The sequence below is a fragment of the Rousettus aegyptiacus genome, unplaced genomic scaffold (genome assembly GCF_014176215.1).
Source record: "Rousettus aegyptiacus isolate mRouAeg1 unplaced genomic scaffold, mRouAeg1.p scaffold_m13_p_4, whole genome shotgun sequence".
Taxonomy (NCBI): Eukaryota; Metazoa; Chordata; class Mammalia; order Chiroptera; family Pteropodidae; genus Rousettus; species Rousettus aegyptiacus.
Window position 1 is genome coordinate 50,343,946 of NW_023416307.1, and position 17,719 is coordinate 50,361,664.

Sequence of the window (17,719 nt, forward strand, 5' to 3'; positions counted from 1 at the left end):
CTCCAGGTCCGCACGGGGACCAACCCTTAGCCAAATTTGCGATCTGTCTGGTGTTTCTGCGGTCACTCCATCTCTCCGTGGCTCTGTGGAGGCGGAACTACTGTGTCAAGGGTCGGGGTTTTCAGGGAAAAGTCGTGGTCGGATTGACAAGAGGGCGGCCAGTAGGCGGGACTTCCGGCCTGCTGTTCCATCAGCCGCCTTTCCCGGGCGTCTCCCCGCAACCTCCTCAACTTCCCTTGTCCGTGACGCTGCGCCCGGGAGAAATCCGACCGGACAGGGGTTGGGGTAACGCGAGCTCCAGGTAAAGACCCGGTGTGTGTGCATATCCTTGCGACTCTATTTGAGAGGAGAAACTGTGGGGCTGCGACTGCGAGGAGACTGAAAGAGTGGGTCTGTGACAGAAGGAGTGTGAGGCGAGAGCGGGGAGGCTACTGTGACCCCTGGGCAGTGACAGTGAGGGGACTGTGACCAAGATGTAGCTGCTTAAGAGGGGTTTGCGACCCAGGAGCAGTGAATGCAAAGGGGCTCTGACCTCGGAGAGCACGAGGCAGAAGTTGCTAGAGAACTATGACCAAGGAAATACGAGGCAGTGACTGCGAAGGAACTGTGACCAAAGGCCAATGACTCAGAAGAGACTGATCTATGGATAGTGACTGTGAGGAGACTCTGACCTAATGGAACAGGAAGCAACGGCTGTGGAGAGACTCTGACTAACTAGCAGTAACTTTGAGGGGCTGACTTGGAGAAGAGTGTGGGACCAGTGTAGTGGACATGGTACTGTCCACTACAGCAGTTTGGGCACAGGGTGTGATTGAGTGGCTGTGACTGGGCAGAGAAAGTCTTTAGGACTTATTGTACAGACCTGGGTTTAATTTTATGGACAATCTTCTTGTGGCTGGGAATCTTACCACTAATCTACAGTTTCTTTCTCAGTGAATGGGAAGTTGGGACTACATTAATGTTACCTAAACTATAGGTTCCATCCAATTCTTGGGTCGGGAAATCCATTTAGCAGATGGCACCAGAGTTTTTTTTTTTTTTTAAATGCAGTAGAATGTGAATTTTCAGTGTGTTCACATAGCAAGGGTAAGTATTGTTTTGGGAACTTGTTTCAGTTATGTGTGTATGAGAGTATTATGTAAAATGGATTTCATATATCTTAAAATACATAAAGTAAAATGTAAAAAAGTTTGAAAACATTGGACCAGATTATTACTGATTTTTTTTTCAAGTGTAAAATGCTATGATTCTATGATTAGGGAACCGTTTGGAAGTACAAAGATGCAATTAAGAGGACTGGATGTATGGCTGAGGCACAGGCTCTGTCAGATAGACTTAAATGGAGACAGCTTCCCAAATATAATTGAAGGGAATAGTTATGAGGCCTAAAACCGAGGATCTCATTTGGGAGAACCAGAACTTATATATTGAAATAGAAACAGTGATAGGTATAGTGGCAGTGAGGATATGAGGGTTTATGATAGGAAAAACTGCTAGGAACAGACATTGACAAAGGGGAAGCTTTAGGGAGGGTAGGAACAAGGCTTAGGAAGGGAACGGAAGATAGAGGCAGAAAACATTCTGCCAAAAATAAAGTGGGAGTTGGAAGATATGTCGTTCAGGGTTTTTTTTTTTTTTTTTTAATCTCGTTATTTAGTGATAATGCAAGTACAGAGAATTGCTAGTAAAAGATATTAGCTGAGAATGGATTTTGGTGCAATAATCAGTGGTAAACATGATGACCATCATATAGAAGAAAAGATGACTGGAGGGGTCAACGATGATGACCGGAATGCCACATGGGAGAGGCTTTAATGTATTTAGCTGATCAGTGACTTATGCAAGACTGGTACTGGGAATGATACTATGCTGCGGGTAATTCATATGATGTTTCCCCTGCTGGTTTTATCTTCTACTGATTTCTTTTCATGAGGGCTATTGGTGATGCAAATGTAATGAACCGAAGTGGTTTTATTACCTCCTCCTCTCTTAACAGGCCTTTGTAGAAGGTGCTACTAATTGTGCCATCCAATGTTTTTTTTTAAATATGTAATGGAAGAAGCTTGACGTAATTTATCAGTAACTTATCAGATACTGTATCTGTTAACCTAATAGTTATCCACCACCTCCTATACACTTTGTGAGAAGAGAGTTCAGAAAGATTCTTGAATGGGAATGGTGAGGGATAGACTTTGTTTAGCTTAAAAATGACTAGATACACCTTGTTTTCTAGAACATTGGATGTTTACTTGGCTTACATTCTACATAACTAAAAGGAAATACTGAAAAATTTCTTTCTAGAACAAAATATATGCTTCAATGTAACCAACCATAGAAGAGAAGACATTTAGTCTGGGGACTGCAGCACTGCCTCTGGGGTCTTTTGTGTTTGCTCAATGAAATGGTTCTTTGCGACCTACCCTCCTTTGCAAACTACCTCCAAAAACCAGTATAATGGCCTGATTGATAAAGAATAAACTTTATTCCTTCCTCAACCTATGATTTCTCCTCCCATAAACAGATGAGGTTTTATTTTTCTTGGGGACCTCCTTTTGGATATTTGATGTTAAGGAGAATGATCTAGTCAGCTAGAGCCTTGGATTCAGAAGTCCTAGGTTGCTTTATCTGATGTTAACGCTGACTCACTCTGTGGCTATGGAGAATTACTGCTTTCTCTTGTTTTAGATTTTCTAACTGTGGCAGAGGTAACTGTACTTCTGGGTAAACAGCCCTTTAATAATCTGAAATGTATGTATATTCACCAAATTTTGTATAGTTTCATGGAGTATGTAAACTACATGATTCTCCTGTGGAGCTGTCTAACCTCTAGGTTAGACATGATTCTCTGAGGGAGTTGAATAACTTTTCCATGTTCTAAATGCTGATGAAAATTAATATATGAAACATTTGTAGAAAAAGCACAATCATTTGCTATTGTTATTGCATAACTCTGATCTGAAGTCAGATATCTGGCTTTTCTTCTACTAGAGCTAATTCTCCCTTCTGAACCAAACAGAAATGTCTTTCTTATACCAACATTTGCGTTACCTAAAATAAATTGGAAAGAAAAATTTTTCTAGCAGCACGATTTTTGATAGATTTTTTTTTTCAATTAGAGAAACTGTAAACTCAGAGCATTGAATTGTGAGATTTCTTTTTTGTTCAAAATTGTGGCTGCTTCTAGATATTTTATGTTATTACCACATCAGTCACATTAGAGAAACAATATTACTTAGGAGGGAGGGAATGTGATTGGGGCTCTGGGCTCCATCCTTCTGCTTATCTGCTCAGAGGATGACTTCCAGCACCTCTTCTTTCCTAAGCTTAAGCCTTTCTGTTTCTAGTCCTAGACTTTTTTTTTCACAATACTCCTGTCAAATGAGTACCTGGACACGTGTTTGAAGTTTAATTTGTTTTCTTAATTGCTCTATGAATGTTTGTGGCAAAATTTAGATCCTAACTTCCTTCTACAATTCAGTCAGTAAATTCAGGGAATGCTCATTTTTACATACTCAGTTTCGCAGTATATGCCAGAGCTCTGTGTAAGGTTAATTTATGTACATTATCTCATTATTATAAATAATCAAATTGACTTTATTTTATGTTTAAAAATCAGATCAGTAGGTAGAAATATAGCAGGCTTGTGTGTGTGTGTGTGTGTGTGTGTGTGTGTGCGCGCGTGCGCGTGCGTGCTTTTTTTTTTCTCCTTTTGGTAACACTCTTGTTGAAAGTTGAAAGTTACATTAGTTTGAAACTTCCTATGTTTGGACTAGAATGACTACCAATGAACCAGAGGAGCCCATGGGTTCACTAGGCTGTTATATCACGTTCACAACTATTTGGAAACCATTTTTAAAGTGAGAGCTACTAAAAATAGTGACATATGATCTTTGCTCTAAATGAGTGTATTACACTTAACAGAAAGCAGGTAGTTTTTTTTTTTTAATCTACAGAGAATTACCTGAGATGTGATTATACTTGTTTGTTTATTTATGGGCTCTAGAGCAGAAATCTTAATCTTTTTTTTTGAGTCATGAACTCCTTTGGCAGTATGGTGAAACCTTGTGGACTCCCTTTTTGGAATAATATATATGTATATTTTGCATTTTATTAATAATTTTTTTCAATTACAGGTGGCATATAATATTATAATGTGTACAACATAGTGATTAGACATTTATATAACTTATTAAATAATCACCCAAATAAATCTAGTATGCATCTGATACTATACATTATTATTACACTATTATTCACTACATTCCTTATGCTATAATTTACATCACCATGACTGTTTTGTAACTACCTGTTTGTATTTCTTATTAATCTCTCCCCCTTTTTCACCTCCCAACTCCCTCCTGTCTGGTAACCATATCTATAAGTTTCAGTTTTATTTGTTTATTTTGTTCTTTAGATTCTACATGTAAGTGAAATCATGGCATTGGTCTTTCTCTGACCTACTCTACTCAGCACAATACCCTCTAGGTCCATTCATGTTGTTGCAGGTGCCAAGATTTCATTCTCTTTTATGGTTGAGTAACATTCCATTGTATATATGTACCACTCATCTAATAGACACCCAGGTTGCCTCCATATCTGGACTATTGTAAATAATGCTACAATGAACATATGGATTCACATATCCATTCAAAGTAGTGTTTTAGGTTTTGGTTTGCTATTTATCTTTGGATAAATACCCAGAAGTGGGATTATTGGGTCCTTCTTTGTCTCTTGTTATAGCCCTTGTTTTAAAGTCTATTTTGTCTGGTGTAAGTATTGCTACCCCAGCTCTTTGTTTTTGTTTTCATTTTCATAAATTATCTTTTTCCATCTCTTTACTATTAGTCTGCATCTCTCGATCTGAAGCGAGTCTCCTGTAGGCATCATATGTAAAGGTCTTATTTTCTTATCTATTCAGCTACTCTATCTTTTGATTGGAGCATTTAATCCATTTACATCTAAAATAATTGTTTTTAGTAGTAATATCTTCATTAACAAAATATGTTGGTAGATATGTAGTTATTGCCATTTTACTTATACTTTTAATCTTTCTTTCTTCTTAAAGAAGTCGTTTGAACTTTTATATAATACTTTAGCTTTTTCTTGTATGGAAAGCTCTTGATCTTTCTTTAGATTCTAAATGATAGCTCTACCCAGAGTAACCTTAGTTGAAGGTCCTTGCTTTTCATTACTTTGAATTATTTCATGCCAGTCCCTTCCAACCTACAAAGTTTCTGTTGAGAAAGCAGGTGACAGTCTTATGGGAGCTGACTGCTTTTCTCTTGTGCTTTTAAAATTATCTCTTTATTTTTAATCTTTGGCACTTTAATTATGATGTGACTTGGGATGGGTTTCTTTGGGTTCATCTTATTTGGGATTTTCTGTGCTTCCTGGGCTTCTATGTCTATATCCTTTGCCAGGATAGGGAAGATTTTTGTCATTATTTCTTCAAATAGATTTTCAGTTCCTTGCTCTCACTCTTATCCTTCTGGTCCCTGTGATGTGAATGCTGATATGCTCGATGTTGTCTCAGAGGCCCCTTAAACTATCCTCATTTTTTGGATTCTTTTTTCTTGCCGCTGTTCTGATTAGGTGTTTTCAATTAACGTATTTTCTAAGTCACTGATCTGAGCCTCTGCTTCATCTAATGTGCTGATTCCTCCTAAGATATTCTTAATTTCTGACTGGTTCTTTTTTTATGTTTTTTATCTCCATTTTTGTGTTTTCTGTCTCTTTGTTAAATTCTCACTGCCTCATCTACTCTTCCCCTAAGTTTGTTGAGCATTCTTATAACAAGAATTTTGAGCTTTTCATCTGGTAGATTGCTGTCTCCACTTTATTTAGTTCTTTTCTGGAGCTTTGTTCTGTTCTTTCACTTGAGACATGTTTCTTTGTCTCCCCATTTTGGCTGCCTCTCTACGTTTGTTTCTATGTGTTAGATAGGGCTACTTTGTCTCCTGGTCTTAGTAGAATAGCCTTATATGGTAGGTGTCCTGTGGGGCCCAGAGTTGCAATATTCTCTGGTCATCTGAGCCAGATGCTCCAGGTGTGTCCTCCTGGAGCCTTGGTTGTTGTTTGCATGCCAGTGGGAAAGATTAACCCTTGGGCTGATTGGTTGTGAGGACTGGCTGGTGACGACAGTAGAGTAGCTGTTGTGCAGGGGCTGACCCTGTGGAGCAGGATTCACTTTACCAGGGCTCTGGTGCCTGCCCAGTCTGTCTTTGTGTGGTCCTCAGATGTGTCTCTGGGAGGTACTCCAGCTCAGTCGAAGATGTCCACAGGGTATGCTGGCTCTGGGGCCTCCTGGGAGGGGCTCCACCACAGGCCAAGTTCAGCCTCAGCCCACGTACTGCCCAAAGCCACTTGGCAGGAACCCCAAGCAATCTGCAGATGGCCACCACCTATGCTGGGCTTGGACATGTCTCAAGAAGCCAGGCCAAGAACTGAGGCTGTTTGCTTCTAGTGCCAGGCTGGAGGCTACTCAGCAAGAGTTATGGGGCATGCTGAGGCCAAATGCTGCTTGTTTGGGTTTTCTGAACCTTTGAGAGATTTCAGAAAAGTCCACAGCATGAGCCAAGACAGGCCATTTGAATGGACAAGCCACTGGCAGTGGCTTGGGTGGGCCTGGAAGTTCGGTGGGTAGGGATCTCAGAATCACCAGGGCAGGGTGATCAGTGTAAGCCAGGTTGATGGAGACTCAGATATGGCACCTGCCTGTGTCTGCATAATGGGAACAGGGAGTGATCAACAAAGGAACAGTGGCTTTTGCCAGCACTTCTATCTGGGAGGAAGCTGCCTCTCCAGGTCTTGCCCTGAAGCCAGACAATTTCAGTTCCTCCCCATATGTCCCTGGCCCATTGAGCCTCTCTGCCCTAGTGCTAGAGCCTAGAGAGAGTGAGTCTGTCAGCGAGTAAGTCCATGTGCAGGCTGTCCAAGAGGAACTCCTGGAACCTCCACAGCCCTCTGCCCCACTCAGCCACAATATCTGCTGATTTTCACATCTGGGTTTTCTGACAACTCCTCTTCCTGCCACTGGAACCCCAGGCTGGGGAGCCTGGCATGGAGCTGGGACCCCTCGCTCCTCTGGGAGGACCCCCGATTCCAGTTTTCAACTGCTACACATAAATGTAGGACAGCTAGTTCCGTGTCTCCACCCCTTTTGCTAGTCTTAAGGTGGCCCCTTCTGTATAGCCTTAGTTGTAGGACTTCTGTTCAGATAGACTTCAGGCAGTTTCAATGACGATTGTTCTATATTTTAGTTGTAATTTTGATGTGGTCATGATAGGAAGCAAACACAGCGTTTACCTTCTCCACTATCTTGACTGGAAATCCTCTATCTGGAATAATATTTTTATATGCAAAATATAAAATACATAGAATTATAAAGGAAACATGTTGAAATATAGTTATCACAGTACTTTTACATGTGATATAGCACTATATGTGCTTTTTATTATCGTAAATAATGTTTACTATCAGTGGGTTATAATTTTTAAAAATTTTTTAATTTTTATTTTTTAAATTTATTTTATATTTATTCTTTTGGTAACATTGGTTAATGAAATCCAGTAAGTTTTAGGTGTATAATTGAACAGTAAGGCATATATATATATATATATATATGTATAGTCTTATAATAATTTTTAAATGATCATGTGTTTAAACAAGATATTTGTAACAAGTATAATATGGTATGAAAACATCTATGTTTTCTGTTGGTGACAAAGTATTATTCTACTAAATATACTATTACTGTTGTAACTTATGTTTATTGTTAAAGGAAGTGGTGAATTTGCCAGAAGTTAGTAAAAATGAACATATAATATTTTGTCCAAATTTCAGACTCCCTGAATCTATCATAGACTTTGACTTAGACATGTAAGTTCCACAACCCACTCTAGGAAGAGCACAATCTAAACTCAGTGTTTACTCACTGAATCTTCTAATAGAATAGTGGCGGAGCAAAATCATTTAGCTGTAAGAACTATTACAAGTGTCCATTATGGTTTTTAGGATAATCTCTTTCCTGAAGTATCCTACTGTGTGAACAGGCCCAAGTATAAGCTTTATTTGGTTCCTGGGCTAACTTAGGGTCCAGCACAAGGTATGTGTCTGCTCAGTGTTTTTTGAATAAGGGTTTCTCTGAAGAAATTAAAGGGAAGAGGTCAAGTTCAAAGCTAAGATCTTAAGATCTAAGATGTGGCAATTTACTGGCCTCAAATATTGAGGAGTAACATTGAGCTCTTCTTTAAAAGTAATCTGTCAGTGCAAGTAATTTGTGAAATTTACCTTTACATTTAGAATTTCCCGAATCAGGAATTCTTTCCTCTTATTCTATATAGCGTGGTGACATAGGTTAGTGACATAAACTGAAATAATCCTGTATCAGGAAGTTATGGTACAATTTCTTGAAATAATTTTATTCCTACCACTGTCTTTCACTTAGAACTGTTTGCACAATCTAGGTAGAATTTGCTACCAAATTATTAATAAACCTGGTCCTGTCTTTATCTAGGATAGGAGTTGGCAGCCTTTTCCTAAAGGGCCAGGTAATAGATATTAGGCTTTGCAGGTCATATGGTTTCCATTGCAACTACTCAACTCTGCAGTTGAATCCCAAAAGCAGCCACAGACAGTACATCAAGGAATGAAGATGGCTATATTCCAAACAAACTCGAATTACAGAAACAGGCAGTGGGCCATTTTTGGCCTACGAGCTATAGTTTGCTGAACTCTTATCTAGGATGTCTGATGGTTCTTGAATCCAGTCCCTCTTCTCCATTATGTGTTAGACTTAGCCTCTCTCAAGCTTCAGGCTTCAAAGGCTTTACACAAGGAATGTTGTGATTACACCGTTATCTGTAGAAGGGCCTGACTATACAGCAGATGACATGATTATTGCCACGAGTATTGGCTGCCCTTTAACATAGACATTCACAGAAATTGGCCTCTTAGAGCACCAATTTATTAAGCTTTACGATGGTAGAAGCATGTACAGATCCCGAATATGAAGTATGCTTACTCAGCTTTAGAACTGAGCTAGTAGAAAATTACTGAGCATAGGGTATTACTGAGGAAGATAATAACGTAGTCCCAGAGATGGGCGAAGCAGGAATAAAATGCAAAGGAAAAATTTATGTCTCCTCTTTTTGCAGGTAGTTCCCTGTAGTACTTAGCCAAATTTGTTTTTATTTATTTATTTATTTATTTATTTATTTATTTATTTATTTATTATTATTATTATTATTTATTTTTTTTTAGGTGAGGCAACCCTTCGTTGACCTCACAGATTGCAAGGACCTTGTCAGCTAACAATCCCTTATTTATTTATTTGTTTGTTTGTTTATTTTTTATGCCTACAGTACCTGGTCTTTCTAGGTGGTCTCCCATCCAAGTACTACCAGGCCCGACCCTGCTTAGTTTCCGAGATCAGATGGGATTGGGCTTGTTCAGAGTGGCATGGCCGTAGTACTTAGCCAAATTTGAATTAGAATTTTGAAACTATTTAAATGTTGCATAGCTTAAGAAGCACCCTGGGGTGCTTACTAGATCTTTGGACAAGAAAGCACAATAGAGAGGATTGGGTGGGAGTCCCTAAAACAGCTCTTGTAGGGGCCTATAGTATTTAAAACACAAGCGTGTATATGCCGGTACCCAGATTTTTTATCCTTCAGGACATTCATATTGGAAAAATATTTGACTGTATTTATTCTCAGTATCTTTTCCCTCCTCCTCCCTCATGCACATTTCCACTTAATCTCTGTACTTCCTTAGTAGCAAAATTGTTGCATCCAAGTAGGCATCTGTTGGAACATTGAAAGAACAAAGCAAGTAGTTTGTATTGGATGGTGAGTCAGCAGAAGTGGAGCCAGATTTTGTGAATCTGAGTAAAAATCACAGGCACAGTACTACATTCTGTATCTTGAAAGCAATTTGGAGACATTAATACACTTAATAGGCAGTGTGGTTGTTGATGGTGTGGGCAGTTATGTCCGTATTTAGAATCTGTGCTCGAATGGGATGTTTAAGTGACTAAGATGAGATGACTGACTAGGGACTGAATAGGTAGCAGTATTGGAAAGATCAGGCCTTACAAACGCTGCATTCTGACTGTCAGCTCCCATTGTCTCTTTTGCTATATCTAATTTTAACAAACAAACAAAAAAAATTTGGAAGATAAACCACTAAAGAGATAGGAAGTTTTGGCCTACCTAATGGACTCATGAAGGAGGCTCTGTATTCTCTCTCTTAACTATTTTCATTCTGGCTCATCTCAGTTTAATTAATGTGGGCATTATGGCTGGAAGCCAGGATCCATCTACAAAATATTAGGCAATTACCCGCTTCTCATCCCCATTTTGATTTTCTACTGTATTGGCTTTGAGGAGGTGCCATCTTTTCCCAACCTCATCACCTGCTGGACAAACTAATTTTAAGCCAGCCTGTGTGTGTGTATTTTTTCTTTCCTCTTAATGTAGATATTTAAAGCCACCTCCATTTTCAAGGCTATCACTGCACCTTTACTTGAATGGAGAGTTCGGGAAGTAATGATCCTCATTGTTGGAGGTATTCAGTGGCTAGTGGGCAATTATTGTAAAGATGGTGTGGTTTTAGGTACAGCTAAATTTCAGTAAAAAAGCCAACATGTATTTACTATCCTCAGTATGCCTTCATCCTCCCACATACCTTTTCTTAGCAGCAAAGTTGATATGTTCCAGCATCGGGAAACTGGGAGTAATTTTGACATTATTTTAGGTGTTAATTATTAAATTACTACATATGCTTTGTGATACATAAGTAAGATGTGAGGGAACATGCAGATGGTCTAAGAGAGGCAGTGAAAAATGAAAAAATTCGAGAGACCTATAAAGTCAAAGTTTTAAAATTAGTAGTAGTTCTAGAGCAGCTGTCCCCAACCTTTTTGGCATCAGTAACTGGTGCGTCTATGAGAAACTAAGGCCTGATGATCTGAGGTGGAGCTGAGGAGGTGATATTAACGCTAGGGAGCGGCTACAAAGGGGAGTAGCTACAAATACAGATGAAGGTTTGCTCACTCGCTGCCGCTCATCTCCTGGTTTGCGGCCTGGTTCCTAACAAGCTACTGACTGGTACCAGTCTGGGCCCCAGGGATTGGGGACCCCTGTTCTAGAGGAAATGTGTGAGGGTTAATCTCTATAATTTCTAAATTATTTTCAGGTTATTGTTATGGAATATCTGTGACCTTGGTGTTTTCCATCTCCTAAGAAAGTGGATAAGATATAATGTTTTACATTAAAAACCAAAAAGTATTAGATGTGTTCTAAATTCAAAAGATCTTAAGACTTCAATTTAAAACTAATGTGTAATATTCACTTTAAAGTATAATATGAAATATAAGGCACCAAAGTCATCTTTAGAAAGTAGAATTGTATGTAAGCAGATAAGGAACGGTGTATGCAGGTAAGGAAAAAATACTTTGGACAGGATGGGAGTTTTTGTTCTCCCAATTTTGAGACGCATAAATTGACAAGTACTTGACCCCTTTCCATCAAATCAAAAAAATGTAATAATGCAGTGTTTTTCAAAAATTCAAAGCAGTTTTCTATACTTACTATACTTATTCAGATAATTATTGAGCTCCTACTGTGTGCTAGGGATCCTTGCTAAGTATTGGGTGCATCAGTTATGATTTTTGTGGTTCCAAGTGGTAAGGAACCACAACTTAACTGACTTAAGGAAAAAGGGGAATGCAATGGTTGGCACACTTGGTTCAGGATCTGAAGTCTGCTATCAGCTTTGCTTTCTCTCTGTTGATTATTCTGAAAATAGCTCTCTTCCTGGTTATTGATTGCCACAACGTTGTCATGGGATTGTTCCTAGAGCCATGTCTCCACGTTCAAATCCACAAAGAAAGGATTGATATTCCTTGTCCAAGAATTCTCATCTTGTCAGTCCTGAATTCATTCTGTTTGGACTAACTCAGATCACCTGTCACTGCCTCACCCTCTTCCCTCCTCCCCCAGTCTGAGGCCAGGGGACAGTGATGTGCTGATTGGTTTAGGTTTGGCACATGCAGTCTGATGGTAGGGCTGAGGGTGAATCTCACATAGACCAAATGAGAGGGGTCTCCAAATGAAAATGGGCTCCTTTCAGAACAAGAAGAATGAACAGCGGAAAGACAAACAACAAATATCTACTACATCAGGGAGTTTATAGTCTAATTTCTCATTTGAACTTTACCATGGCTTAGAAATTGAGTACATTTTATTAAAACCTTCCTTGATCATATGAGGAAACTCTTAGAGTCAAAGGACGTACCTTAACCTAGAGTTAAGGTATTGGAAGGAGCTAGAATTAACCCTCAGTTTATATTATATGATTACTGGTCCAGTGACCTCTCTCTATTCTTCTACTCTGGCCCAAACCAAAACAAGCTGCTGGAATTCCTGAGTAAGTCTAACAGTGATATATGCCCAGTGGGAAGGGAGCTCAGTGTTTATGAAAGATGAAATTAAATCTTATAGCATAGGACCAGAGTTCAGTAATTGACTTTCATTAAATTTGTGTGTGATCATTTTATTACTAGGCGACGTAATGTTGCTAAGCACACAGACCCCAGAGCCAGAATGCCTGGGTTCGAATCCTGCTTTTACCCTGTCCTAGGTGTGTAACTTTAGGCAAGTTTTTAACCTACTTGTTCCTCAATTTCCTCATTGGCAAAATAGGGATAATAGTATTACCTACCTCGCAGGATTGTGTAAGAATAAAGTTATTTAATATATGCAAAAGGTTTATAACTTTCTGGCACATAGGAAGTATTCTATAAGTATAGCTATAATTATTATCATAATCATCTTTGGGACTGTGATAGAGAAATGTGAGTAGTATGATAGTACGGTAAAACAAGTTTTACATAGGATTGAATACCCTAGATCTTTAAGAAATCTTAAAATATCCTCTATTCCATTTTCTAAAGATAAATTTTACTGTTTTACAGTGTACTAATCGCTTGTCAGCCTTTTGGCTAAGATCTAGTGTACATTGTACTAACCTAGAGTGTATTAAAAGTAGATCTCAATGAGGAGAGAGGGTTCTAGTGATATGTCACATTTGTGTATGGTGACGTATATCTCTCCTGATCAATATTTTCAGCAATGACTTGGATAGAGGCATAAAAACCATGCCTTTAAAGTTTATAGGTTATATACAATTGTGATAAAAGCTAATATGATAGATGGTGGTCAAGAGTTGAAAATTTTTTTAAACAAATTGGAACAAAAAGATCAACTAAGATGAATTTTAAAGGATTATGACCAACAGAAGGAATAAATGTATTTCTATACAACCTCTGCTTGAATATTCTGGTTCGTCAAAATGAAATGTCTCCTGAGATTACCCAGTCTCTTTTCAGATAACTCTTTCCTAAAAAGAATTTTTATTATGTTTAGTTAAAATTTGTGTCTCTGCTTCTTCCAACCAGCTATCCATGTTCTATTGTTTGGACCTTCACAGAATAAGTGTCTACTCTATCCAACATGACAGGCATTCAGATATTTAGAAATAATTAACAGGTACCTTCTTTTATTATATCATATTCTGTTGTAGTTAAAGGTATGTAGTCTACAGCCAACTGACAGAACTTCTTTTTTTGATTTGATTTCTAGCTTCACCACTTATTAGCTGTGGTATGACTTTATCTTCTGTGCCTCAGTTTCCACATCCGTAAAATAGTGATAAAAATAAAATACCTTTGTCAAAGTGTTGTGAATATTGAAAGTTTTAATATTTTTAAAGTGTTTAAGCATACTGGTGTTATGTAAGTGCTCACTGTTACCAATAGTAGTTGTAATAATGTTTCTTTCTTCCTCGTAGTTTAGCATCAGACTCTAGAAGAGTTCTTGCTACAACAGTGATTCTTAAATGGATTCTGAGTAGGAATAGGGAAATGTAGCATACTTCATATTTTATAATACTGTTACGTTAAGAGTATACTTTTTGCATTTCTCAAAATAGAGCATAGATAAAAAATATTGAGTAATAATAATACTGCCATAGACATTTAATTAGAGGTGTTTATATGAGGCTGATGGAGAGATTTTTGTTGAAGAATATATATACTCAACTGAAATACAGGTAAGATATATGAGTATTACTATTATTCCCAAAGGCCTTTGTAATGTGTTAGTAATATGATGATTGTCTTGATTCTTCCTATGTTTGTGAGTTTTACTTTAGCTTTAAATAGCTAGTCAGACAACTCCTTTCTCTTGCCTTGAGTTCTCCTTGTGATATTTTATATTTTTTGTATGATTTTTTTTAATCTGATGGAATAGATCCAATGTCACAAGATCTAGTGACTCCAGATATTAATTTGGCTTTAGAATATCTTTAAAACCACACTGGCAGTATTTTAAGTCTTTGAAGGAGGGTCTTTGCTTTTTTGTATTATAATGATATCCACAATCTGTTTGGCTGGTTAAGTTGAATCATATGATGAGATGGTTCAGTCCTTCAGAAAGTTAAAAAGTAAAGCAAAATTTTATGTTGTGTGTATTTTACCACTATATAAAAAAATAAAGCAAATTTGGAGTGGGGAGGGACAGATGAATTACAAAGTGGCATGAAAAAACTTGAGAGTGAAAGATATGTTCATTATCTTAATTTTGATGATCTCACAGGAGTATAGCTATGTTAATACTCATTAAATTATATAGTTTGAGTATGTATAGTTTATTGTTTGTCAGTTATATTTTAGTAATCCATAAAAATATAGCATATAATTACCCCTCCCCCCACACACAGCAATGACTTCTGAGAAGTTCCTGTAAACATGTCTTTGGACATGTTAAGTGTTTGCCTATTAAAGATTAAGGAATTTTAACTTGCAGTAATGGAAAATAACTGGTAAAAATGTGACATGGCATTTATCCCCTTGATTTCTGACACTTAAAACTGCTTTGTATCATGAATGAAAAGTACGGGTGCCTTTAAAATACCACCTATTTGTAATGTCAGAAGAGGGAGGAGTAGAGATTTAAAAATTCTTTATTGCTTAAATTGAAATCTCGTTAGGAAATCCTAGCAAAACTATCCAGTAGGAAAGATCTGCAAATCTGTATAGCTAACAAGTCAGGCAGCCCCTGAATCAGGCCAGTGGCCACGTCAGTTCTATTTGATTGGTCCTTGGATTTTGTTTACCTTTAGGTAACTGATCTTTATTCCACTGTTGAGTTAGGCTTGTCTGACTTAAGTGTGCAAAAGCATAAGAGACCTGTGCTGTAGATAGAATGTTCTCGATATAAGAAAGCAGCATGATGAGACAGCTGATGAGGAGATAGCTTCTTTTTAAAAATCTGGGGTTTCTGGGAGACAGCAGAATATACTGGTAAAGACTTTGGAATTAGACAAGTCTGACTAACTTACTAGCTGTGTGATCTTTTCGGTTGCTTAACTTCCCTGATCCTTGGTTTTCTCATTTGTTAATTGGGGCTAAGGATACCTGCTTCTCAGGTTATATAGGTTAAATGAAAATGATGTGTATAATTTGTCCAGCACAGTAAGTGTTCAAAAAACATAGCCATTGTTATGACTGTTGCTGTTTATTATCTTCCATGAAAGACATTTAGATTACTAAACATACTTCTTGGAATACGTATCATGTATACAGATTCAAAGAGGAAGGCAAGGGAATCAGAGACCCCAAAAGGCAATCTTATATGAGGACCTATCTGTGTAGAAATTGTTACAAAGCATTTTAAAAATTAAACTTTTATTTTGATCAAAAAAAGGAAAGCCTATATGAAAGTTGTAAGAATGTTAAAATGAATTCCTTTATGTCCCACCTAGAATCATACATTGATAATATTTTCCATATTTACTTCACCTTTTTTATGTAACATATGCCTTTTTTTTTTTTTTTTTTTTTTTTTGTGCTGAGGGTAAGTTGCAGAGATCATGACCCTTTATCCCTGGATTTTTCAGCATTTATCTCCTAAGAACAAGGACAATCTTTTACATAACACAGTGTAACTATCAAATTTGGAAATTTTAACATTGATAGGTGCTATTACCTAATACACAGTCCATATTCAACTTTTACTGATTGTCCTAATAACTATTTTTTATAATGATTCCTCCCTCAATCTAGAATTTTGTATTACATTCAATTGTCATTCCTTTGGTTTCTTTTAACATGCAACAGTCCTTCAGCCTTCTATTATTCTTCATGAATGACATTTTTCGAAGAATACAGGCTTATTGTTTTGTAGAGTGCCCTTTAATTAAGGTTAGTCTGCTTGTTCCTCATAAATCCACGTAGGTTATGCTTTTTGGATCAGATAATGTGTCCTTAGTTCCTCATATCAGGAGTTATTACTGGTGATTTTAATTCATTTTGATCACTTGGCTAAGAGATTTTTTTCACTTATAAAGGTAACTCTTTTCCCTTTGTAATTGATAAGAAGTCTATGGGGAAATACTTTGAAATTGTTTAAATATCCTGTTTCTCAACAAATATTCTCCCAAATGTCTTAGAAACCTAAGGAGCATTTGCATATCCCAAACATATGGTTTCTTCAACTGATTGAAGCCTTCTTGAGAAAATAGTTTTTACTGTAAAAATTATGTTATAGTACTTTGTACACAACAAGTACTTAAGGTTATTGACTACATGAACTTGAACCGCCTGTCACTAGAATGCTGATTACATTTTTGGAATGGATTTTGTCTACCTACCCAAAGAAGAATTTAACAGGTACTTACAGAGAAGTCCTATCCTATACAAATTAGAAAGGTCACTAATCGGACATTAGGCATTCTTAGCAGGCTTTTCAGACCAGTAAGATGGGAGTGGTAATACTGACCTGGATCTTTTGAAAGAATAAATAATGAAGAAAAGTTCTTATCATCACTGGAAAAACTTGTTAAATGTATAGTACCCTGCTTCCATTTTAATTTGCATTGGTGATGAAAGGAAGTTTCTGGGTGGTGTCCATCTTTCACTTTAGACTCACATATTTTCATATCAGCCTGATATCTAGCCACAACTCATGGGGTGTCCCCTTCAGTCTCTAAGAATTAGGTCAGGTTTCTTCACTTGGCATTTAGCTGGAGGAAAGAAAATGAGTTACAATTGCTGTTGCTTAGATGAACATCTTATTCAGGACTGCTTATTAGAGGAAGTGGGGCAGAGTAGAATGTCCTCATACTGTCTGGCTTTTGTTTTGTTTTCTATCTTTGCTCTGAGGATCTTTCTTCTATATCTTCTATAGTATACTATACCTGGGCCAGAGATGACATTTGATTATTAAAGTTCTTCTATCCCCAGTTTTTTGGCTGATGCCTGAAATTTCATCAATATCAAGAAATTAATTTCTACATTTACCCAAGAAAAATGTAGATATCCTTGCAGGGGGTTGGAGAGGTAGCACAAGCCAACATCTACACATGAAACATTGATTATTTAGAACTTTTATGTAATAACTAGTTGCTAGACACTCTTTGCTAAATGAGACAGGAGTAAATATTTTTTTCTCAGGAGAAGGAGAAGCCCGAGTGGAGTTTTAATGTTGGGGAATGTGAACAAGCTTAAGGTGCTAAGACTAAAAAAGGAAGGGGAAATGAGTATTGAAGAAGGAAAAGGAAGGACATTTAAAAGATACCGTATACTTCACCACAATTTTCAGAGATTTGGACTCTCAATTCTACAGAACATTAAGAGTTAAGAAACCTATGCTTTGTT

General features: G+C 37.4%; 1 protein-coding gene and 1 pseudogene across 3 annotated transcripts in view; one reads left to right on the top strand and one right to left on the bottom strand.

Annotated features, from left to right (window-relative positions):
* Positions 1–174: 174 nt before the first annotated feature.
* The window catches only part of PCYT1A (phosphate cytidylyltransferase 1, choline, alpha), a 40,605-nt gene continuing 23,060 nt past the window's right edge, over positions 175–17,719 (top strand). The window contains exon 1 of one of the 3 annotated variants that reach the window (XM_016135249.2): positions 175–301. The gene's annotated coding sequence lies outside the window, so the exon portion shown is untranslated. Of the gene's footprint in view, positions 313–12,993; positions 13,551–17,719 lie in introns of those variants that run through there. The other 2 variants (XM_016135250.2, XM_016135251.2) reach the window with 2 other exon arrangements.
* On the bottom strand, positions 9,354–9,471 carry LOC118602588 (annotated as a pseudogene).